At 40.6% G+C, this 26,754-nt stretch overlaps 1 protein-coding gene across 1 annotated transcript in view; it reads right to left on the minus strand.

The window, feature by feature from the left end:
* LOC126253225 (trypsin-2-like) overlaps window positions 1–26,754 on the minus strand; it is a 79,108-nt gene that overhangs the window by 37,268 nt on the left and 15,086 nt on the right. The gene's annotated exons all lie outside the window — the stretch shown is intronic.

Consider the following 26,754-nt stretch of genomic DNA (forward strand, 5'->3'; position numbering starts at 1 on the left):
CGTTTTAACAGTAAAAAGGAGAGTGACTGAAGCCGGCTTGAAAGGATGTGTAACAGCAAGAAAACCCCTTCTAAGGCCCATAAATAAACAGAGGAAACCTTAATGGGTTAGAAAACATCGTAATTGGACATCGGAACAGGGGACGAAGGTGTTATTCGCCGATCGAGATTTTCGGAACCAGAAGGATAATATTCGTTCGCCGATTTGTACGGAAAGGATAGCCCAGCAGTGTGTTCTACCTACAGTTAAACATGGTGGAGGTTCTGTTATAGTTTGGGGGTGTTTTACTGGAGATCGAGTTGGCGACATTGTGAAAAAAGAATGATGTATGGATCAGGAGCAGTACCACCGCATACGTCAGTATCATGCAACACGAAGTGGATTGCGCTTAATAGGGAAAGGGTTCATCTTACCACAGGATAATGACCCAAAACATCGGTCGGCATACTATACGAACAAAACTGCATCACAGGAAAAAAACAGAAAGCACTGAATCATATGGTATAGCCGTCCCAAAGCCCCAATTGTAATCCCATTGAAATGGTCTGGGATCAAATGGACAGACGTATCAGGGAAGGTAATACACTCCTGGAAATGGAAAAAAGAACACATTGACACCGGTGTGTCAGACCCACCATACTTGCTCCGGACACTGCGAGAGGGCTGTACAAGCAATGATCACACGCACGGCACAGCGGACACACCAGGAACCGCGGTGTTGGCCGTCGAATGGCGCTAGCTGCGCAGCATTTGTGCACCGCCGCCGTCAGTGTCAGCCAGTTTGCCGTGGCATACGGAGCTCCATCGCAGTCTTTAACACTGGTAGCATGCCGCGACAGCGTGGACGTGAACCGTATGTGCAGTTGACGGACTTTGAGCGAGGGCGTATAGTGGGCATGCGGGAGGCCGGGTGGACGTACCGCCGAATTGCTCAACACGTGGGGCGTGGGGTCTCCACAGTACATCGATGTTGTCGCCAGTGGTCGGCGGAAGGTGCACGTGCCCGTCGACCTGGGACCGGACCGCAGCGACGCACGGATGCACGCCAAGACCGTAGGATCCTACGCAGTGCCGTAGGGGACCGCACCGCCACTTCCCAGCAAATTAGGGACACTGTTGCTCCTGGGGTATCGGCGAGGATCATTCGCAACCGTCTCCATGAAGCTGGGCTACGGTCCCGCACACCGTTAGGCCGTCTTCCGCTCACGCCCCAACATCGTGCAGCCCGCCTCCAGTGGTGTCGCGACAGGCGTGAATGGAGGGACGAATGGAGACGTGTCGTCTTCAGCGATGAGAGTCGCTTCTGCCTTGGTGCCAATGATGGTCGTATGCGTGTTTGGCGCCGTGCAGGTGAGCGCCACAATCAGGACTGCATACGACCGAGGCACACAGGCCAACACCCGGCATCATGGTGTGGGGAGCGATCTCCTACACTGGCCGTACACCACCGGTGATCGTCGAGGGGACATTGAATAGTGCACGGTACATCCAAACCGTCATCGAACCCATCGTTCTACCATTCCTAGACCGGCAAGGGAACTTGCTGTTCCAACAGGACAATGCACGTCCGCATGTATCCCGTGCCACCCATCGTGCTCTAGAAGGTGTAAGTCAACTACCCTGGCCAGCAAGATCTCCGGATCTGTCCCCCATTGAGCATGTTTGTGACTGGATGAAGCGTCGTCTCACGCGGTCTGCACGTCCAGCACGAACGCTGGTCCAACTGAGGCGCCAGGTGGAAATGGCATGGCAAGCCGTTCCACAGGACTACATCCAGCATCTCTACGATCGTCTCCATGGGAGAATAGCAGCCTGCATTGCTGCGAAAGGTGGATATACACTGTACTAGTGCCGACATTGTGCATGCTCTGTTGCCTGTGTCTATGTGCCTGTGGTTCTGTCAGTGTGATCATGTGATGTATCTGACCCCAGGAATGTGTCAATAAAGTTTCCCCTTCCTGGGACAATGAATTCACGGTGTTCTTATTTCAATTTCCAGGAGTGTATATCCAGCAAGGAACATCTCTGGAATATTGCTAAGGATGTGTGGAATCATATAGATTCACAATACCCACAAAAACTGGTTGACCACATGCCTCGAGTTTGTGAGGCAATTATTAAATCCAAAGGAGAATACTTTTGATGAAAGTAAAATATAATGATTGTGATTGTATTAAATATGTGGAAGTTAATATAATTATATTTTGTGAGAAATACCGTTTGATTTGTGTTGTATTGAAATTAATGAGCGGTAGTGTAATCAATTTTTATTATCTACACAAGAGTTTTCTTCATGAAACATTCAATAACTGTTTTTGTATACATATTTACGAACAAATTGCATGTTTTCCAGCGAGTAATGAAGTAAAGTTTACTGTGTTCTAGCTGTTTTATGCGAACCTATTTGTTTATCTATGTTTTCTAAACCTACAGGCAGTGTATATGAGGTAAAACGCCAATTTGTACAGTTTTGTAATCGTCATTACACAATTACTTACTCTATCATTGGAAAAATAGCACTATTTTTTATTTTCCTGGACGATCAATGGTCATCCTATTCCGTTACAATGCTATGCTGCTGGAACACACCATTTTTCTGTGTAATTTATTTCGAAAATAGAAAGCTTATGGTGAGAAAATGAAAACTGAAAACACACGTCAAAACTCACAATGTTTACTGCAATACAAATCTGCACAAACTGCAGCGGAAGCTACGGAAAAATTTAATATTATTCCTGTTGCAGTTACACTAAGCGTGTAGAGCTTTCCTCAATCAACGGGTTTTGCCAGACAGACATGAAAAACAGCTATTCACTTGGTACTTGTTCGTGGAAATTCCGTTTTTCAGCTGAGATGTACTGCCATATGTCAAGTATGGATTTCTTCATGGCACTTCTTACTGACAGATGATTATCATACAAGATAGGGAAAACTTAACTGTTATCTAGCGACAGATCTTTTTCCATTACCTCTCGGCTTCCTTGCACTGCTATGACAAATTCACGGTTGCCGGATACTATGTCTTATTCTTCTCTCCTAGTGCAGTAGGAATCCATTGTCCTCGGCTTTGGCAATGACTGGAATCCAGTCATTTTGTTTATGTCCTGTAACGTGGAACTTCTGATAGCAAGCAGTGAAATATTTACGGATCATCTGATTTTGGAAAAGTATCCTAATATTTCGAACATCTCTCACAAAATCAGCAATATTTAGACTTACACCCAAATGAAAAACGTATGAAAAATAGGAATTATGATTAAAACATTCCAAATACGTGGTGTCTGCTCATTCAGACATGTTCAAAAGAACAGACACCATTTTGATCCTTCAGCCACTATGAATCGAAACACAAGGGAGTTGATGACATTAGCTGCCAGAGGACATTAATTTAAATTAATGGGGAAAGTTGAAAATTTGTTTCAGTCCGAGATTTGGACCCAGGTCTCCTGCCTACCAGGCAGATGCGCTGACCACTGCTCCATCTGGACATTGTGGTCATCGCAACTGTATGGAATACCCTAGCGTGCCTCCCATCGGACGCAAATTCTCAGCTTATCCACACACTAATGATACAGTGCCGCTTTCTCATTAACCTTATGACTCACGCCACTTCACTGTTTCCTGTAAGATTTAGAGTTTGGTGTGCATCCGCAGTGATGTGGTCAATGGTCGTCCTTGCCTTAATTGTTTATGTTGTTTCTGTTCTTTTGGAAATGCTGACGAGGCAGATGCGTTGACCACTGCGCCATCCAGACACAGAGGTCTTTGCATCTGCATGGACTACTGTAGAACACCTCCTGTCAGACACAAATTCTCAACTCATATACACACTACTGATGTAGTGCCCCTTGCCCGTTATCCTCATTACTCGCGACATTTCGCCGGTTCCCATAAGAGCTTAAGCGTGGTGTGCAATCACAATGAAGTGATCTATGGTCATCCTCGCTTTTATTATATGTGTGGTGTCTGTTCTTCCAGACATGTTCGTGCAGTTACAATGACCACTGTGCTGGATGGCGCAGCTTTAGTAAGCGGGAGACTCCGGTTCGAATCCTAGCTTTTCCCATTGATTTAAATCAGTGCCCACTGGTAGCAACTTTCATTAATTCCTTTGTGTCTTCAAACATTCCAGTTTCGTTCCTTTTCTGTGAATGCTGTCCTTCACTTTATCTAACAGAAGACAGAAACACTTTGGAGATATTCTGTCAAAATTCTGGAAACTACATCCACATAGATACTTCACAAGCCAGCGTACCACGGAGGATACCCTGTACTACTACTAGTCATTTCCTTTCCTGTTTCACTCGCAAACAGAGAGAGAGAAAAACGGCTATCTATATGCCTCCCTATTAGCCCTAATTTCTCGAATCTTATCTTCATAATCCTTAAGCGCAATGTATGTTGGCAGAAGTAGAATCGTTGGGCAGTAATCTTCAAATGTCGTTCCAGAATGAAATTTTCACTCTGCAGCGGAGTGTGTGGAAGGTAGGAGACGAGGTACTGGCGGAATTGAAGCTGAGGTCGGATCGTGAGTCGTGCTTGGGTAGCTCAGTTGATAGAGCACTTGCCCGCGAAAGACAAAGGTCCCGAGTTCGAGTCTCGGTCCAGCACACAGTTTTAATCCGCCAGGAGGTTTCAAATGGCGTTTCTCTTAATTTCCTCCATAGCGTTTCTCGAAAAGAATGTCGCCTTCCCTCCAGCGATTCTCACTTAGTTCCCGAAGAATACTAAAATGTAGACTTTCACGGCCGGAAATATCATGTCCAGTATAATTATCCGGGCTGTTATGTCGTGGTCGGTTGATGAATTCTGTGTCAATTCCCAACGTTTCGTCTCCGACTGCGGGAGACATCTTCAAGGGGGTCCGTTGTTCGATGGAAGGTCCAACACACCCACTGGCTCGCTACTGACTGTCAGTAGCGAGCTACGGACCCCCTTGAAGATGTCTCCCGCAGTCGGAGACGAAACGTTGGGAACTGACACAGAATTCATCAACAAACCACGGCATAACAGCCCGGATAATTATAATGGACATAATTCCCGAAGAATGTCCATAACACGTACTATTCGAGCCTACCGGTAACAAATTTAGCAGCCCGCCTCTGAATTGCTTCGATGTCTTCTTTCAACCTGACCTGGTACGGATCCCAGACACTCGAGCAGTACTCAGGAATAGGTCGCTCCAGCGTCCAGCATCAGCGTCCTATATGCGGTCTTCTTTATAGGTGAACCACTATTTCCCAAAATTCTCCCTATAAACCGAAGTCGACCATTCGCCTTTCCTACCATAGGTCTCACATGCTCGTTCGATTTCATATCGCTTTGCAACGTTAGGCCCAGATATTTATGTGACTAGAATGCATCAAGAGGGCATAGTAATACTGTAACAGAATATTACAGGTTTTTTTAATCCTACTCATTCGATTAACTTATATTTTTCCACATTTAGAGCTAGCAGCCATTCGTCACACCAACTTCGGCACCTTACCATACACAACAGCATCATCAGCAAACAATCGGAGATTGCTGCTCGTCCTGTGCGTCGAAATATTTACGTATATAGAAAACAACAGCTGTGCTATTACACTTCCCTGGGGCATTCCCGATGATAACCTTGTCTCTGACGAATATTTACCGTCGAGGACAACATACTGGGTTCTATTACTTGATAAGTCTTCGAGCCTCTCGCATATCTGTGAACTTATTCCATATGCCCGTACCTTCATTAACAGCCTGCAGTGGGGCACAGTGTCAAATGTTTTTCGAAAATCTAGAGCCATGGAATCTTCCTGTTGACCTTCATCCATAGTTCGCACTACATAATGTGAGAAAAGGGCAAGATGAGTTACCCAAGAGCGATGCTTTCTAAAACCATGCTGATTCATGGACATAAGCTATTCAGTCTCAAGAAAATTTATTATATTCGAACTGAGAATATGTTTAAGGATTCTGCAGCATACTGAAGTGAGGGGTATTGGTCTGTAATTTTGTGGATCCGTTCTTTTACCCTTTTTATGTCCTGGAGTGACTTGCGCTTTTTTCCAGTCGCTTGGGGCTTTGGGATGGGCGAGATATTCACGATAAATGCAAGCTAGGTAAGCGGCCAATGCCATAGAGCACTCTTTGTAAAGCAGAATTAGGATTTCATCCGGACCTGGTGGTTTATTTGCTTTCAAATATTTCAGTTGTTTCTCCACGCCAGAGATGCTTATTACTATGTCGTCCATACGGGAGTCTGTCCGATGGTAAAATGACGGTATGTTCATACGATTCTCTTATGTGAACGATTTCTTGAATGTGAAATTTAGAACTTCGACCTTCGGTTTCTATCTTCAACTGCCACGTCAGACTGGTCAACGAGGGACTGAAAGGAAGCCTTAGACCCGCTTAGCGATTTTACATAGGAGCAGAATTTTCTCGTGTTATTCGCCAATTTTGACGGTGGTAGCTGTTGTACGCTTCGTGCATAGATCTTTTCAAAGACGTACGAATCTCTAATAACTTTTGCTTGTCGTGATTTGTGCTTTCTCTTTTGAACCAAGAGTGCAACAGCTTTTGCTTCCTCAGCATCCTCCTAATTTCTTATTAAACCATGGTGGGTCTTTTCCATCATTTATCCACTTACTAGGCACCTACACTATGTGATCAAAAGTATCCGGACACCTGGCTGAAAATGACTTAGAAGTTCGTGGCGCCCTTCATCGGTAATGCTGTAATTCAATATGGTGTTGGCGCACCCTTAGCCTTGATGTCAGCTTCCACTCTCGCAGGCATACGTTCAATCAGGTGTTAGAAGGTATCTTGGGGAATGGCAGCCCATCCTTCACGGAGTGCTGCACTGAGGAGAGGTACCGATGTCGGTGGGTGAGGCCTGTCACGAAGTCGGCGTTCAAAACACCACAAAGATGTTCTACAGGATTCAGGTCAGGACTCTGTGCAGGCCAGTCCATTACAGGGATGTTATTGTCGTGTAACCACTCCGCCACAGGCCGTGCATTACGAACAGGTGCAGGTGTTGAACGATGCAGTCGCCATCCCCGAATTGCTCTTCAACAGTGGGAAGCAAGACGGTGCTTAAAACATTAATATATGCCTGTGCTGTGCTAGTGCACACGCATAACAACAAGGGGTGCAAGCCCCCTCCATGAAAAGAACGACCTCACCATAACACCACCGCCTCCGAATTTTACTGTTGGTACTACACACGCTGGCAGATGACGTTTACCGGGCATTCGCCATACCCACCCCTCTGCCATCGGATCGCCACATTGTGTACCGTGATTCGTCCTCCACGCAACGTTTCTCCACTGTTCAGACGTCCAATGTTTACGCTCCTTACACCAAGCGAGGCGTCGTTTGGCGTTTACCAGCGTGATGTGTGGCTTATGGGCAGCCGCTCGATCATGGAATCCTATTTTTCTTACCTCCCGCCTAACTGTCATAGTACTTCCAGTGCATCCAGATGCAGTTTGGAATTCCTGTGTGATGGTCTGCATAGATGTCTGCCTATTACACATTATGACCCTCTTCAACTGTCGGCGGTCTGTCAGTCAACATACGAGGTCGGCCTGTACGCTTTTGTGCTGTACGTGTCCCTTAAAGTTTCCACTTCACTATCACATCGGAAACAGTGGACCTAAGGATGTTTAGGAGTGTGGAAATCTCGCGTACAGACGTATGACACAAGTGACACCCAATCACCTGACCACGCTCGAAGTCCCTGAGTTTCGCGGAGCGCCCCATTCTGCCCTCTTGCAATGTCTAATGACTACTGAGGTCGCTGATATGGAGTACCTGGCAGTAGGTGGCAGCTCAGTGCACCTAATATGAGAATCGTATATTTCTGGGGGTGTCTGGATACTTTTGATTACATAGTGTAACTCTCCAGACCATGGTTTACAGTCGGCTTAAATGTTGCCCATAATTCCTCTACGTCCATCTTACTGGAACTGAGTGTTGCCAATTCGCTGTCTATGTGAGATACTAATAACTGTTTATCTGCCCTACTAGCAGAAACACTCTCCTAGGCTTCTTGGCTCATTTATTAATTTTCGTAATCATAGTTGCTACAATGACATCATGATCGTTAATCCCCGTTTCTACACTGACATTGTTGATAAGTCAGTTGATTTGTAGCTACAACATCTAAGATACTTCCATTGCGTGTGAGCTGCTAGCAGCTCAAGAAAACGTCTTCATATGTATTTCGCATAATTATCACGTATTTCACACGATAATAAGAAAAGCACAATTTGAAGAGCAAAAATAGGAAAACACATTAGCATAGCACCTAAAATAATATCTCTTTAATTGCAAGCGCAGCTGCGAAATACTTGGTGCAAATCTATATGCATGCCACAACTTTTTTACTGTACAACAATGAAATACTACAACTACAAAGGAGATTCTCTCTACAATTACGCGCTAGCAATAAACAGTAGCTACACTGATTACACAAACTACAAGAAAAATCAGAAGATTCCAGTGAGGTATCCTCGGCTAAGGGTCGACATATGTAACGTCCCCTTAGAAAAATTAATGAATTATTGTGCTGATAAACCTCTTACGTTATTTGATTTTCAAACAGCTGAGCAGAACTGAACGTACTCAGACATTTCTCTCTTTACTTATTCTGATCAACACTAAACTGACACACAATATTTTTAGCCCAACGCAATCTGACTTTCAAGAATCCCTACAAAAGAATGGCCCTGACTAACAATAACCTATACCTTCCATGAATCACTTACATCACAAAAATCTTCGTTACTCGAACTGCTGCACTACAGTGAGCGCCAATACTGCCAGCTAAATAAAAGTTTCTAACTACTGAAGGCACTAACTACTGATATGCATAGTTACCAAATGAAAGATTTTGATAGAGAACAAACAATGTATTTACCTTAATAATGTTCAAAAGTCATCATATATATATATATATATATATATATATATATATATATATATATATATATATATATATATATATATATAAGTTCATGATATCCAGTATTACAAATTTACTCTTTCTGATGGACACACGTCCAGGTGTCAGCCGTCAAAATTCTGCCATCTCTCTCCCCACACCCACCACTGCTGGCGGCTCACCTCCAACTGCGCAACGCTACGCGCTGCTGTTCACATCCAACTGCCCAACACTACAATAGCGAATATTCCAACAATGCCAACCAGCCACAGCCTGCACACAGCACAGTCAGTGATCTTCATACAGAGCGCTACGTGGCGTTACCAACATAAAAACCTAAACAGCCTACTTACAATAGTTCGTATGAAATAGTATGGGTAGGGGTTAAACCTTACAATCGGACTAAACTATTAATTGGATTGTTTTAGCGACCCCCGACTCAGAAGATATAGTTGCTGAACAGTTCAAAGAAAACTTGAGTCTCATTTCAAATAAGTCGGTGGTGACTTCAGTCTACCCTCGATATGCTGGAAAAATTATACGTTTAATGCGACTAGAGCAACTACCTTGCCCAGCTGGATGCTGTAAAGTACCGTCGGCATCGCCATGTGGTAAGAAGACATCCCAACCACCTCTTCCCCTCCCTCCTTCTCTCTTCACCACTGTCGTTCTCTCATTTGTCATGAGTTCAATTATCCCTGTGATCTTTCTGATATAATTCGAAATGATCACCTCACTGTATCATCGGCTTGAAGGTAGAATTTGGCCTCTAGAGTAACTGCACATTGTCTACCACTTCGTTACCACCTCCTTCATAGCAACTTTTTAGTGATGGCTCACTTTGGGTATTTATCAATGTTCTGCATTCCATTTTCTGCTGTGAATTCTGTATCAGTACAATGTGAAGGTTGTTGTTGACAACGTGTAAAGTCCTGATTTTCGGTATATGGTCTTTTAAATGAGAACCTTCTTCTTTGCATATTCTAACTCCTGTCCATCCCCTTAGTAGGTTATTAATCAGTTTGAAACCAGCTTGCAAGTAAGGACGAATTAGCTAGCTTTATACAGTATAGGACGAGACTGAAATTGGAGTCAGTTTCCTCACAGACACACCACAAGGGGGATGCTCTTCCCTCTCCCTCCCCCTCACTCCTCCTAAACGAGAGGATCGCATACCAATAAGATTACAAACGAGCCTTAGTTTTCCAGAGCGCAGATAAATCATTCCACCACATCATAAGGCGTTTGTGAAGTGTCCGAAATCAAATGCTGTTCATACACAGAGAACAGCAAACTGGCATGGGACCAAGACTCGGAAGGGATTCGCAGAGCAGTTAGAAATATTAAACGAATTTATATCTTCTTTTCTTGAGACCACATAAATGTACTTTGGAAAACTGTTGATTTTGTGTAAATGTGAGACCACATTGTTAATGTTACATTATTTGTAAATGCAGAAAGATATAATCATAGCAATCTTTCAGACTTTATTTGTAGATTGTTATGGAAAGAGTAGGTTGTTGTGATAGAGATTCGTAAGACAAAATGTGAATGCTGTCTCTTCGAACGAGGTGAAAACTACTACTCAGTGATGAATCAATTTCAGATTGAGGCTAGAAAAAAAAAAGACATTCAGCAATTCCAGTAAAGAAATGGTGTCCTGGAAGAAATAACTGTGTGTCTGAAGAAAGTTAAAACACATGTGATATGTTTCAGATGTACTCATTGGTATTACATAGTGCAACATGGAACTGTAAGATTACAATGAGGGTTCTGAATTCAGAGCAAGTTTTCGGGGAAAATTTTAGGCAAAGAACAAATATTGGACTGAAAGCTTAGAAAACTTATTATCTACAAAACGGAACAAAATATATGACTGTGAATCCGTTGCTACCATTGTGTAACCAAAGAGGAATTGTGTCATATATACTGCATTATTTGAAAATAACACAATACAGTACACTATATTAAACAAATGTCAATTGTTTATCCACTGTGATATTCTGAAATAAGACATTATAATACATTATATTAAGCAAATCACAATTATTTACCCACTAAAATATTACTGCAAGTACGCTGGAAACGTATAACTGTACTTATGCACATAACTATAGCATGCACAGAAATGCAGGAAAACAAAATCTGCATTAATATGATCACTGAAATTGGTTAGACAGTATCATACATTTTTAGCACAAGACATAAGATCTATGCCTCTATGCAGCTCAAGCCCAAGGAAATTTTTAAACATACATATATGAAATTTGAGCATAGTCAATAACTTCCAACATCATTCAGTTTTGTTTGCAAGCCAAATGTTCAATGCCCAGTACACAGTTTGAATTCTTAGAACAAAAAAGTAGATCTTTGGGTGATGAATATTAGACACCTTATATTGTACAAGTATTCAGACATGAAAATTATTTGAAATTTCATTTTTATTTTTGGTGAAGAAGATAAACAAAATAAAAAAATACTCTCAAGAATATCCCACAATTACAAAATTACATAAATACATATCTCTTTTTGAGTGGCTTCTTAATTGTCAAATAGGATATTGTAAAGGGCATGTTTTCAGCACTTCCTTCATAGCAAGACAATGTTATGCCACTTTACTGTTTGGCTGAAATGTATAACAAATATATTAATTAGTCATTCATTTTTAATTTCTTTTGTTTATTTAATTGCGTAATATAACTGGCAAGTAATACATCATACAAATTTGTTGTACTAGTTTTAAATGTATTTGTATGTAATTTCAGTGTAACATAAAAACTCCTTGGTCTGATAGGAAATATCATCTTCATAAAAGTTTGAGGAAAGGGAAGGGTAAATGAATATGCATAGTCTAAGTCAGAACCCAGAAGTGTAAAGGTGGACTGAACGAGCTTGTCTAATTGTTAAGAAAAGTCAGTTACATGTTATAAGAAGAAGGTGACTTCTTAATAGCAATGAGAGGAAGATGGAATGTAGTGAAGAGAATTCGAAATACTGAAGTGGAGAGAGTCTAGGCCAGGACTTGGATATGTATAGACAGACAGGTGTGAAAAGAGGGCCAGTTACTATAAAACTGTTAATTTTGCAGAAGATTATGTAGCTTCCGTTGTGTTCGATGTCTGAGAAGATTAAAAAGATCATAGAAGTATTGTACTGCGTTAGAGGAAACACAATAAACATGAGAAGACGAGCAGAACATCGAACCTTCTAGAAAACTATTGCCTCAGCATTGTTGCAATAGAACACCAAAATTTCGAGAAGGGGTCTTATTCTGAAATTCGGCGATGAAGAGGAGTCTCAAGAGGCCAAGATTTTAGAATGGGAAAGGAAAGCAAGGATCAAGATTTTCAAGGCAGAAGATGCACCATGATTCATCGCAGAAAACAGTGGGGTCAGTACGACAAGAAGCGAATATCGTGACACTGATGCACCTAGAGAATACGAGTATTTTGTAGTTCCGCTGTGGCACTGTCATGAATACTATCAGTTTGCCTCAGACTCAGGAGAAACTGTAGGTTACAACTGTGCTTTGGACTGTGTAACGAGAGGTGACTGTTAGTAATTTATTTTGTGTACTTAAATGTTAGCCGATTTACAAAAGTTAATCTAATTAATGTGAAGATGAAAGTGAACGTGATTTGAAAGTGAATGCCAACGAAGATAGGGATTCACCAGGCTAACATATCATTACGGGGTAATCCATGTTTAAAGTTTAAAACTGTACCTGCATAGTCTAGTACCGCACCCTACTCAGAAACAGTTCTACAATTTATCATTTTCAATAACAATATGACACAACGGAGTGGGAACAGAAATCTTATTTCTGAAATTTTATTCCTTAATATCTCATTTGCAAGATAGTACCCGCCATCTTGTCTTGGTAGAGCGATCATCAAAAAACTGTGATGCACCAGGATCAGAGATTAACCAACCCAGTGACGACAACAGGTGAGACAAGTGAATCCTCCAGCGATTTGTCTACTGCGCTAAGTATTGTTTTGAATCAAGTGAATACAGCAGTGTAACAGACTATAATTGGATATTTATAAAATACTAAGAACAGTTAAGTCAAATTCATTAACTATGGAAAGGATAAGAGTTTTATTAAAACATTATTTTACTATCACCTTAAAATTGTCTCACGGCTAGAAACGGATACTGAGCCACTTAAGAGGATGGTAACATTAGGGCTTGAAACCTTTGCTCAACTTGGCCTTAAAAATAACAGTCCTTCAGCAATGGAAGCAAGCTAAAATGAGGATGATGCTGAAACGTGACAAACCAAGAAACAATCCCAACTCGTACAGGTCTAGACAGCAGATCTTTTTCTATGGATAAGCAGTAAAGCGACAGAAGCATCCAACATGGAAGATGCAACCGTACTAATCTTTAACATCGAACACAAACTTGATAAAGTGTGGTACAGTGGGCCACTCTTTGAAATGTTACGTTTCAACTTCCCATATGCAGTGGTGCATTTAATAGCAAGTCGCACCTGTGACAGGAAAGTAGAAGTCCGAGTTGGTCGACATGTTCCACACCAAATGCATGGATCTCCGGAATCAGTCGCATCTCCACTATTATACTCAGTCTATATCGTTAACATTTATATCGCAGGTTCGAATCCTTCCTCGGGCATGGATGTGTGTGATGTCCTTAGGTTAGTTAGGTTTAAGTAGTTCTAAGTTCTAGGGGACTGATGACCTCAGAAGTTAAGTCCCATAGTGCTCAGAGCCATTTGAACCATTTTGACATTTATAGACCTGAATGCTGGAATGAAGGTAGAGCCTTATGTGCAAACGATATTGCATACAGCTGTGACACCCGGGCTAGTGATAGAGCAAACGAACAGGTCAAGTACTTTATAAAGAGAGTAGAATCTTCACGAAAGCCGACAGCAGACATATTCGTCACGAAAGAATCAGCACTTGTATTGGTATAACAATTCTTATTTATTCTTACTCTGATATGAGGTTCTGAACAAGGCGGGTTGCTAACGTAATTTCTTAGATGTGAAGATCATCCAGAGTGATCGAAACATGTCACGTAATCAAAAATGTGCAACTCAGACTGAGAAATAAATGATAATTTGCTTTAAATACTGGAATATTGGCTAAGCAAGTGGATGATACGACGTGCCCCAACAAAAACCAGTTCACATTGTCCTGACGCCGACATTCACTAATTGAATTTATTTCGACGAACTACTTAACTGACAAAAACTCAAAACAGAAAAAATAAGAAAAGCACAGACTAGACAACCTTGTACCACTTACGAGATATAGAATGTGTGGTACGGTCCCACCAGTATCATTGTTCACATACAAAATTTTCGTCGCCCTATTCTTTTGATGTAGAATGCAAGTATGAATAATGTCACCCAGTCAAACTAAGATCATGTCTACATACAGGAGGATACTGCAAATATCTGGAGAAGTGGCATACGAGTTCCATACTGCCTCATTTAATGCAACTCTCTCAACAGAAGGTAAATACAGGTCACACTGAAAGAACAATTCGTTAGATATGGACTCAGCAGATTTACGAAATCTCTCCTTCAGTATATATAATAAAAAGAAGGAGAAGACTTCATGACAATAGGCATTATTTATAATACATTGGACTATAGAAAATAATAAGATACAAAAAGTCCTGACACAAGATAATCAATCCTAACTGAGGTTTTTCCTATAGGGATCTTTTTCCTCAGGCTTAAGGCAAATGCTGTGATTAGGCAAGAAGTATATGAAAATCCTCCCCCATTCAACCTGCATCACAAATTTCATCCGAACCAAGTAAGTACAGAATTCAAAACTAAAAAGTGCCAACACAGCACGATAACACATGGCTTAAATGGGCTCCGCCCTACTGCAGCCCGCCATCGCCTTCAGAAATGGAGTGAAAGATTTTAAGAAATGTTAAATACCACACTGCACAACTTTTGCAGCATATAATATTGTAACTGTTATTTAATTGTTTGTCTCTTTAAATACACATAGATGTAAGTGAAATCAGATTCTCTCATACTTAGCAATAACTATATTAGACCTGTACTATAGAATGGTACATATCAGACGCAGCAAAACATATCTTTTACACTACAGTTTCCTTGAAGCCTTAAAATTTATATCAGGAGTGGTCACAATGAGACTCAGGATCTTGTGTAGCTCTTTCTTCAGTGTAGTATGGCCCTTGAGGTAAAGTATATAAACAAATAAATAAACTACAAAAATGCCTCATTTTGACATACCTTCCAGTTCGGAGTGTGATACTGCAGCGTCGCAGGACCCTATATATGAACCGTTTAACAAGAGCAAGTAATACTTTAAAAATTTCTTTATTACAGAAAGCAAAGCAATAGTAGTGGACTTGGTTATCATTGCCAATTGCTGCAGGACGCTTTCTGGCATACATCAGAGGCGTTCAAGTGCGTAAGAACAGCAGTGTAGGTGCATTGTCAGTCAGACTATAATCCGTTCAATATACGAATAAACCTGATGTAAACAAACACAAACGCGATGATTGGTCGGAAGCCGTAGCACACGTACACTGGTGTTGTTACGCTCTTGGAAGTTGGTCCTACTTATGTATTAGGTACATTACATACATCAGAAAAAAGTTTTGCATCACCCCAGTTCCCAGAACTCCTGAAGATAGACGTTGACTGTGGATATTGAATCACAGACACGGTCTCTTTGACTGTTTAGAGATGTCACTAAACCCGCCCAAAGATGTAAACAACCATGCATGAGAAGCGCCTATTAGACGGAGGGGGTGCGACAGCCGATCAGTTCCAGTCATTCCACCAGTAAGGAGGTAGACGGCTAGTGTTGTCTGTAGTTCAACCATGCCTACACGGTCAATACCGCCGTTCGATCGCGTCCGCATTAATACTTTGTGTCAGGAAGGGCTCTCAACAAGGGAAGTGTCCAGGCGTCTCGGAGTGAACCAAAGCGATGTTGTTGGGACATGGAGGAGATACAGAGAGACAGGAACTGTCGATGACATGCCTATTTTAGGCTGCCCAAGGGCTACTACTCCAGTGGATGACCGCTACCTATGGATTATGGCTCGGAGGAACCCTGACAGCAACGCCACCATGTTGAAGAATGCTTTTCGTGCAGCCACAGGACGTCGTGTTACGACTCGAACTATGTGTAATAGGCTGCATGATGCGCAACTTCACTCCCAACGTCCGTGGCGAGGTCCATCTTTGCGACCACGACACCATGCAGCGCGGTACAGACAGGCCCAACAAAATGCCAAATGGACCGCTCAGGATAGGCATCACGTTCTCTTCACCGATGAATGTCTCATGTGCCATCAACCAGATGATCGTCGGAGACGTGTTTGGAGGCAACCCGTCAGGCTGAACGCCTTAGACACGCTGCCCAGCGTGTGCAGCAAGGTGGAGGTTCCCTGCTGTTTTGGGGTGGCACTGTGTGGGGCCAACGTACGCCGCTGGTGGTCATGGAAGACGCCGTAATGGTTGAACGATACGTGAATGCCATCCTCCGACCGATAGTGCAACCACATCGGCAGCGTATTGACGAGGCATTCGTCTTCATGGACGACAATTCGCGGCACCATCGTGCATGTCTTGTGAATGACTTCCTTCACATCACTCGACTAGAGTGGCCAGCATGATCTAAAGAGATGAATCCTATCGAACATGTCTGGGATAGATTTAAAAGGGCTTTTTATGGACGACGTGACCACCAACCATTCTCTGAGGCATCTACTCCGAATCGCCGTTGAGGAGTGGGACAATCTGGACCAACAGCGCCTTGACGAACTCTTGGATATTATGCCACGACGGATATAGGCATGCATCAGTGCAAGAGGACGTGCTACTTGGTATTAGAGGTAGCGATGTGTACAGCAGTCTGGCCCACCACCTCTGAAGGTCTCGCTGTATGGTGGTACAACATGCAATGTGTGGTTTTCATGAGCAATAAAAAGGGCGTAAATGATGTTTATGTAGATCTCTAGCCTAATTTTCTGTACAGGTTCCGGAGCTCTCGGAAGCGAGGTGGTGCAAAACTTTTTTTTGATGTGTGTATTACTAAGTAACGTTAAATGAAACTTTAAGATATTCAAATGTATTAACAGTCATCAACTTTCTCTTAATCACGCTTTAGCTACGCAGTTTTTATTTCAAAAATCGTGTACAGTCACAACCTCTGCAGCGCTGTGCTCTGATTGTCACGCTGTTAATGCACAGTATGAAAATGGATGAGGCTGCTTTCTGTTCCGTAGTGAAACATGAGCGGGAAACGCGGTTAAAAAGTGCCGATAATTAGGCTGTTCTTAGCGTTTTTTCATAAATTTACGAAGATAATCGGCTTTGAAGTTTTTCCAGTGGTGTATATATTGCAGTTGATTAAAGTACTAGCACTGAACGAGTAACGCAGTCGGCAGCGTAACGAAATATGACATACGCGGTTATTTGTACTATTTTTTTTTCACCTTCAATTTGAAATATCTACATCTCGTAATTATAAAACTCATCATCATTTTTATGAGTAATGCACGTCTTCGTGTTTCTATTTACATATTGGACGCGAAATTTCTGTTTCCATTTCAAATACAAATTCCTAATTATCGATGTTTTATGAAAGACAGTTTTCAAATAGTAGTTTAAATTAAAAAACATAACAATGTAATTTTTAAGACAAAAGTGAAAAAACAAATCCTCTGTATTTGGACTATGTCCATCGTTTTCTACCACAGAGTAGATAAGTATCGTAGAAACACGAAAAACAATCATTTTCACAGCGTGGAGCACATCATACAAATGCAGCAATTTTACATTTGCTGCTGCACCATTACAATTTGAACCCAACAGAAGTGATCTGGAGCCAAGCTGCGCGATTTGGCCCGAGAAGTAACAAGACTGTTAAGCCCCCTGACGTACTGGAGCTAACGCACGCAGCTTTTTATCACGACACTGCCGAATACTGGCGGAATATACGTAGAACGGCTCGTCATAGAAGAAGAAGAGAAAATGCTGCGTCCGGTTGGCTTCGTGGATTCTGTTGTTGGTAAGCTCGTTAGCAACGTAGCAGGTGAAACTTCCAGAACTGAAATGTATTTCTCGGGTTCGGATAAGGAAAGAGCTAAGAGAGTACCAGACGATGATATTTAACTATACGTTGCAATACTTCACTACTCTCTTATGTTACACACAACTTATGCAGAAAAATTACCCTGTGGTTCAATCAGGAATTTTCATCATTCTTGTTTTTAATTGCAATAGTATGTTAGCTAAAAACGATAACGTGTTGTGGTTTTCGTCTAGTCGTCTAAGGAGCGTATTGTGGGAGGTTTGCAGTGTATTGTTTCATTCTGTTTAAAAATTAAATGACATTCGAAGCTGTATTGCTCCTCTGCTCGTCTCTTTTTACGTGTAAACTGCAGCTGGCCACGTCACTGCAGGCTCGCTCTACCAGCTGACCGGCGAGTGCTGTTTAAGTTAAATTTGCCAATAAAGCTGTTGTCCCGAGTCTGTTCGGCGGTAAAGCCGTGCTCTGGCAGTCTTTGATAACGGACCTTGACGTTTTACAGTACTGTGTGTGTGTGAGGAGAAATTCGCTTCAGGTGAGAAAACGCATATACATGGGTATTTTCAAACGTCAAATATTGAAAGGTGGCTACACTGAGCCACAGCGCCAGAGATCGCTAGAGAGCATTGTTCCGCCGCCTCCACTGGCGGTGATTATTGAGATGTCGTAGTGGGAGTGCTTGTCCAGGACTCGTAGTAGTCAGTTCGTGTTCAGATGTGCTAGTAGGGAGTGCTTGCTGAGATGTGATACTGAAAAGTTCTTGTTGAGATGTGATAATAGCGAGTCGGTGTGGAGATATATTGTAATGATGGTTCAAATGGCTCTGAGCACTATGAGACTCAACTGCTGAGGTCATTAGTCCCCTAGAACTTAGAACTAGTTAAACCTAACTAACCTAAAGACATCACAAACATCCATGCCCGAGGCAGGATTCGAACCTGCGACCGTAGCGGTCTTGCGGTTCCAGACTGCAGCGCCTTTAACCGCACGGCCACTTCGGCCGGCCGATTGTAATGATTAGAGTGATTTTGGTCAATATATGAAGGTAACGAAACTTGATTTATTTTTCATTATTTCCATGTTTTAAATAATGCGTCATTACAGGTTCAGTCAACAAAGCATCTGGCTTGTGTTCTTGGATTAGAGTGTAATTCTGGTTCTCTTGAGTAATTATGGTATTTTTATTTTCTTTAATTAATTCAGTATAAATGATATTTAAAATTTCTTGTGTTGTTGAAGAAGAACCGTGCCAGATGCGTACGTTGAGTTATACTTCCACACGCAGAACAGTTACACTTGTGCTTTGGTTTCGTAGGTTTTATAGTTGCTGGGGACTTAATTAATTAATTGTGTTAATGAAAATTTCCATTTCATTCTTTGTTATTGTTCTATGCAGTCAGATAGCGTAATAATACTAGTCAGGGCCAACCGTTACGAGACTTCGTAACCGAACAGACAGCTACTGAAGCAAAAAAATTAAAATTATTTGCATTATATATTTAATTAAGCCCCCATGCACGTGGCGACCGCTGCTTCGGATCGTCCCTTGGAATCTTCTGATTGTAGAAATAGTAGACAGTAGGATTGTTGTAGTAATTTGTAGTTTAGTAATTGTAGTCTATATTGCATGTGTAGATTTGGTAATTGTCATTCTTCTAATGGTATTTTTTTTGCAGAATTTAATTTTGTTATCTTGTATACGGGTTTGACAATTTAGTGCAATTATTTCAATTGTTCGTTAATCGTGTTTGAGGGAAACATTTCGTGTGAATGGTATTGTTGGAGATAAAGTGTCATTGTGTGTAATTTTCATATAGTGACGAGCTTTGTATGTTTTGTAAATGATTACGCGATCGACGAAACAGGCAAAAATGATGAATAGCGAGAATAACGAAATTGTTAACATGGCGAACTCGCCAACACAGGAGAACAGGATGATGAATAATGGAGTTGAAAACAATTTAATAAGCAGGGAAAATAGTCCAGAACTAGTTCAAAATTTTTCACAATCAAAAAATTTTCAGAATACGAGATTAACGACAGAAGATATGCAGCAGTTGTTGGGTGCAATATTAAATTTGGGATCTCAGTTAGAATCACTACGAAGAACAATTAAAACCGAATTCAAAACAGTGGGATCACAGTTAAGATCTGAATTAAAAACAGTGGGATCACAGTTACGATCTGAAATTAAAACTGATATGGGAACAATGGAAACACGGTTAGACTCACGGGAATCACAAATAGGAACAAATAAAACCGAGATGGAAACAATGGAAACACAGTTAGGCTCACGAACAGGGACATGTTTCAAAAACATGAAAGATGAATCAAAGAAAGAAATTAGAGAAGTACAACCGATTTTGAAGGCTCACAATAATAGTTTAATTTCAACAGGAATTAGACAACAGGAACAGGAGAGGGAACAGGAAGAAAAAGATCGCGTGATAGTTCAAAAATTTTCAGAGTTAAATTTACAACGTGCACATGATAAGGAAGAAATATTTGTGAGAATCGAGGAATCCGTAACAAATGACTTAACGCAACAGTGTGAACAGTCAACTACTAAATGTGACAATACCGAAACCCGAGTTGCGACACTGACGGAAGACGTAAACTTATCGGAAAGAGTTGAGGAGATTCCAGATAAATTGACAAGTCTTAACTTAAATGGGGACAGAGATTCAGATGATACAGCACCATTACCATTTGCAGAAACCGAAGAGTACCAGAACATAAATAAGCATGTTGAAAATCAGGGAAAAGTTAATGAACGCGTCAAAAGGGAATCTGAGGCATTACAAAAGCAAGACAAATATATTGAAAGCGAAATCGCAGGAAAAGACAGCAGACGAAATTTAGTATCACAGATAGCAGAGGGCTTTGAAGAAAGTAATTTGTTTCATTTACGGGATGTAACAAGAGAGCGCCAGGCGCGGGAACTTGACAATAATCGACATTGGGACTGGGACAGACGCGGTAGGTCTTTGTCGCCGCGAGGCGGAAGCTTTGACTGTAAACACTTCTTGACTGTTCGGAAATTTAAGATCTTTTGCAATTCTAGGAATGACATACGTCCATGTTCATGGTTGGATCGATTTACGTGCGCACTTCCGCCAGATTTGCCACTGAGTCACAAACTGGAATTTATGTGCAGCTATTAAAGTCCTCAGGGGATTCACTACACTAAGTGAATATGTGCCGTAGCGTTCACAGGGCCTCGAGCTGTAGTAGTGCTATTTCCCTTTTAGTTTTCTGCACCGCTGCCTACTCTTATACTATTCTTTGCATCTATAAAAACAATTCTTCTACTATCCATCTATCTAGACAGTAGGTAAAAAATAACCGGATTTGACTGTTTTACCCAAAAGTGACTTTGGAAATTACCGTTTGGACTTACTATATTTTCTGCAGCATTAATTCGTAGCTTAAATGAAATTTTACCTGTTTATCTTCATGACAATATTACTTCATATGTTGACGATATTCTTATTGCTAAACGTTCTTGGAGTGAGCATAACAAAATTTTGGATTTATTATTACGTATTTTTGCACGAGTTGGCATGACAGTGAACTTGGAAAAATCTGAATTTGGTCGTTCTCAGGTGAAATTTCTAGGTCACAGTATTTCTACAGAAGGTATTCTCCCTGATCCAGAAAAATTAGACGCTATTCGTAATTACGCTGTTCCTACCACAAAACGTGATTTTCGTAGTTTCCTTGGTGTCTGTAATTTTCTTAGACGCTTTGTTAGATTGGATGATTTGGCCACACCTCGTTTACACATTTCAGTTATGCGCACTTTGGTCCCAGAAAATGCTTTCATAAATTACGAGAAAATTGCTACTTCAGTAATATGGAAAAAACGTATTCGATCTGTTCTTGCCAAATGCAAATTATGTCAACAGGCAACGTTAAAATTTTTGTGGAATGACATACTTTAGAGAAACTAACAGCTACATGTAAACATGCAGAGAATACAAGGATACCGCGCCGTGTTCTGGCGGCGGCGCGTACTCAAAGCAACAGTGAAGTCTGCGCGCCGCACAAGGCAGTCGTTGACCGCTAACAATCACTTCCTACGTCACGCGCCTACAGCTGATCGAGCGCTCAGTGCGAATGCACTGACAGCCGTAAACAAATACACAGTCTAATTTCTCTGACTAAATTCTGTATAAAGCTATAAGGACTTCATAAATTATGTTATTAACGTTCAGTATTTTTCAGGATACGGTTGTATAAAATATTTAAGACCTTCAGGTAAATTCTATGTGTGTCCGACGTTAAGAGGACTTGCTATGGAGAAAATTTCAGGAAGAATGTAATTCTTTTTTTTTTAAAAAAAAAAAAAGAAGGAAGTAAAAACCAAAAAGGTAACGATTAATTGAGTTTATTTTTCAGGTAACATATTTCCACTTAGGTACGTACTTTAGACGTAATTTGCTGCTCGCGATTACGTGATTCATACTTTGTGCTAAATTTCATGTTCTATGAATTTACTAGTGAAGCGACGTGCTTGCGCACATTAACTGATTTTGACAATGATTGACTAATGAACAGGGTTGTTATTTGTATATATTATGCATTGCTTGGCTGCACTGCTTTTTCACTGATGTCATATTTTTTATTATGTGCCTGCTGTGCTTATTTATTTAAATTATAATTGTCACCCTATTAGTTGTGCTGTTATGTATGTAGGTTACACTTTGTGATTTATCTGCTTGCGCCTTCATGTTTACGTATTAAGATTACATATAAACATTTATTTGCTTATGCTGATATGATGCTAATGACTTGTTTATCACGTAAGATATATGTTTGCTGCTTTTTGTATGGATTGCATATTTACACATTTCTGTTTTGTTGTCATAACTACTCTCCAATTTAGAATATAGCAATGATGATGTACAGTGTACGAACATAGAGTTTAGGTTACACTGTGGTATTAATTATAGATTGTTCGCTTGGCAGAGCCTCGTTGTAAGAATTGTGCTGCATCCACTTGTTGACCTTCTGTTCTCTACTGGTATATTTACTCGCTATTGCATGTTTTGCTTATGCTCAGTGCCTTATATTTTAAGATAAGAAAATGAACTGCTATAATTCGACGAACGACATTAGTACAAGAAACTTCACAGAAGCCACATGAGCTGGAGGTTTTATGGAAGGTGTATAAATTTATGCTAATAGGAAGGAAGCTATCGACATGACATACCAAAACTAGGTTTAGACCATTGACAGTTATTACACTGCATTTTTCGTGAGCAATTGAAATAGGAAGTGACACTTGACACAAAAAATACTCCACATGTTTGCTTCTGCTATGATTCTTGAAGTGGTGTACACACTGTGAAATATTATGATCATTCACACTCCGTAATCGTACTTAATTACTGAGAGTTATTCGAACTAAGTCTGTTAGAGGTCATGTATGCATTTCTTTTATTTAATGATGGACAAGGAACCAAAATGTATCTTATAATTTATAATGAGTAGAAAATTTGGGTCAGATGGATTACACAGAGGTTGTGTGTAGACACTGTGTCTTCGGATTGTATGGGATGATGAAGTTGCACTAGGATTTTGTCTGTACTTGTTCGAGGAGACTGACTAGAGGAAAGAGTTGTTATGGAAGTGAAATGATATTGGTGCTGAGGTTTATATATATCGACGTAGTGAAGAGGTATTATTGAAGTATTTAGATTAAGTGATGATTATTGGAGTTTTCGTGGACAAGAGGTAAGGTAAATGATATTGATGATAAGGTTTATATTTATCGACGTATTGAAGAGGTATTAGTGAAGTATTGAGATTATGCTGATGATTATTGGAGTTTTGGTGGATAAGAGGTAAAGTAAGTGAGGAGCATATTTTTTTTGTTGGTCCATATGGAACAAGGAGGATGAAGATGGCAGACTAGAACACTCAAGTAGAAGGAAGATTGTCTACACACACACTTTGTCAAATCACAAAGCAGTATATACTTTTTTTTGAGAGAGGAAGCATTTGCATATCTTGGTACACTGACAGTTGTTCAGCAACCGTACATTTTGATCTGGCTTGGCAAACATTGGTCTTGACATGATGACTATGATGTTGACTTAACTATTATTGACTGTTATACATTGCTGCCACTACTACTTGGTACACATGATGAACATCAAATCTTGGACAGAGTTACATTTACACAGTTAACACTATTCAATTACACAGTAGTACTTAATGTGGATGAAAGATGAGTGAGTGTGTTTTGTGTGTTTTCCTTTCCTAATCCTACCCACCTATCTCCTAAATATTATTTTATTTGTTGGTAGTGGCTTGCACTGACACCCATAAATGTTATAGGTTTACTGGTATTTGTGTATTGTAATAGTTAATAGGACAATTATCTGATATCATTTGTGTGTTTGTTATGATTTGTATGTTTAGTGTAAAAGCATTGTATGTGTATTCAAACTATTGTTCATGCCTGAACTGTCTGATTAGTGATGGTGCTGCACTTTTCAACATTATGCGTGACATTTAGTCATGTTTAATTTCTGCTGATGAACTGTGTGATCAGTGATTGTAAAAAATTATGGACTGTTACTTGTACCTTTTCTACATGATTGGTGCCGCTAGGACATGTTTAATTTCTGCTTATAAACTCTGATGAACAGTGTGATCAGTGCTAGTGAATTTTATGGAACTGCTTCTGCTGAGAAATGTGACTTGTTGATGTCTGCACCTGCTCAACATTGCTGGGTGCCACTGATGGACTGTTTCTACTGAAAAGATGTCACCTGTTGATAACTGTACCTGCTCAACATTGCTGGTGCCACTAATGGAACTGCTTCTACTGAAATGGTGTTACTTGTTGATGTCTGCACCTGCTCAACATTGCTGGGTGCCACTGACGGACTGTTTCTACTGAAAAGATGTCACCTGTCGCTGTCTGCACCTGCTCAACATTGCTGGGTGCCACTGATGGACTGCTTCTACTGAAATGATGTCACTTGTTGGTGTCTGCACCTGCTCAATATTGCTGGTGCCACTAATGGAACTGCTTATACTGAAATGGTGTTACTTGTTGGTGTCTGCACCTATTCAACATTACTGGGTGCCACTGATGGACTGCTTCTACTGAAATGATGTCACTTGTTGGTGTCTGCACCTGTTTAACATTACTGGGTGCCACTGATGGACTGTTTCTACTAAAAAAATGTCACTTGTTGGTTTTTGCACCTGTTGACCATTGCTGGGTGCTACTGCTGGAACTGTCAACTGCTTATTCTTGGGCTATGGAAAGCGTTTATGTGAATATTTGTATAAACTGATTTTTTGTGTATTACTGTTTGTGAAAAGTTATGAGACTCTTACCTGCACATATTCGTCATTGCTGACGCTATTGATTGAATTGTTTAACCACATAATACTTGTGTAAACTATTATGTAAAGTCACATGTATGAAAGAATTTGTATTGCTTACTGTATTCTATATAATAGGTTATTGAATGGTCAGTGCAAAGCCAAAATTTTATCTAGTTATATGATATTTACGTATTAATATTATCTTTTATTTTTGTCTGTATTTTTTTTGACGAATTTGGTGGTATTTTCACCACCAATGCTGGCAAAAATACCATCAAATTCTAGCCGTGGAGGAAGGGCATATGAAAGGTGGCTACACTGAGCCACAGCGCCAGAGATCGCTAGAGAGCATTGTTCTGCCGCCTCCACTGGCGGTGATTATTGAGATGTCGTAGTGGGAGTGCTTGTCCAGGACTCGTAGTAGTCAGTTCGTGTTCAGATGTGCTAGTAGGGAGTGCTTGCTGAGATGTGATACTGAAAAGTTCTTGTGAGATGTGATAATAGCGAGTCGGTGTGGAGATATATTGTAATGATTAGAGTGATTTTGGTCAATATATGAAGGTAACGAAACTTGATTTATTTTTCATTATTTCCATGTTTTAAATAATGCGTCATTACAGGTTCAGTCAACAAAGCATCTGGCTTGTGTTCTTGGATTAGAGTGTAATTCTGGTTCTCTTGAGTAATTATGGTATTTTTATTTTCTTTAATTAATTCAGTATAAATGATATTTAAAATTTCTTGTGTTGTTGAAGAAGAACCGTGCCAGATGCGTACGTTGAGTTATACTTCCACACGCAGAACAGTTACACTTGTGCTTTGGTTTCGTAGGTTTTATAGTTGCTGGGGACTTAATTAATTAATTGTGTTAATGAAAATTTCCATTTCATTCTTTGTTATTGTTCTATGCAGTCAGATAGCGTAATAATACTAGTCAGGGCCAACCGTTACGAGACTTCGTAACCGAACAGACAGCTACTGAAGCAAAAAAATTAAAATTATTTGCATTATATATTAAATAAGCCCCCATGCAATATATATTTATTGTCCGACATTCGGACGAAGTTGGAAAGGATAGTTGGTTTTATTATCGGTGTATCTGATGTTCAGTCATGTAGGGGTATGAAAACGGCATTGATTTATATAACTAAATATGATCCTGAACCGTTTACAAAATGTAATGAGCCTGCTATGTCATTTAATGTTCGTTTGCGTAGGTGGACCAAAAGTACGAAGAAGTTCGATTATACTGATCCGTTTCTGGTTAGTCATTGGTCGCGTGCAAAGCTTATTGAAAAATATTGGGAAGCTTTTCAACAGAATCGCAAGGAACGTCGCGAGTTATCCCATTGTGATTTGTTGTATTCTGGGTGAGTTAAAGAAGTCGATGTGCACGTAACGCACAGCACAAAA

The sequence above is a fragment of the Schistocerca nitens genome, chromosome 4, assembly GCF_023898315.1.
Source record: "Schistocerca nitens isolate TAMUIC-IGC-003100 chromosome 4, iqSchNite1.1, whole genome shotgun sequence".
Taxonomy (NCBI): domain Eukaryota; kingdom Metazoa; phylum Arthropoda; class Insecta; order Orthoptera; family Acrididae; genus Schistocerca; species Schistocerca nitens.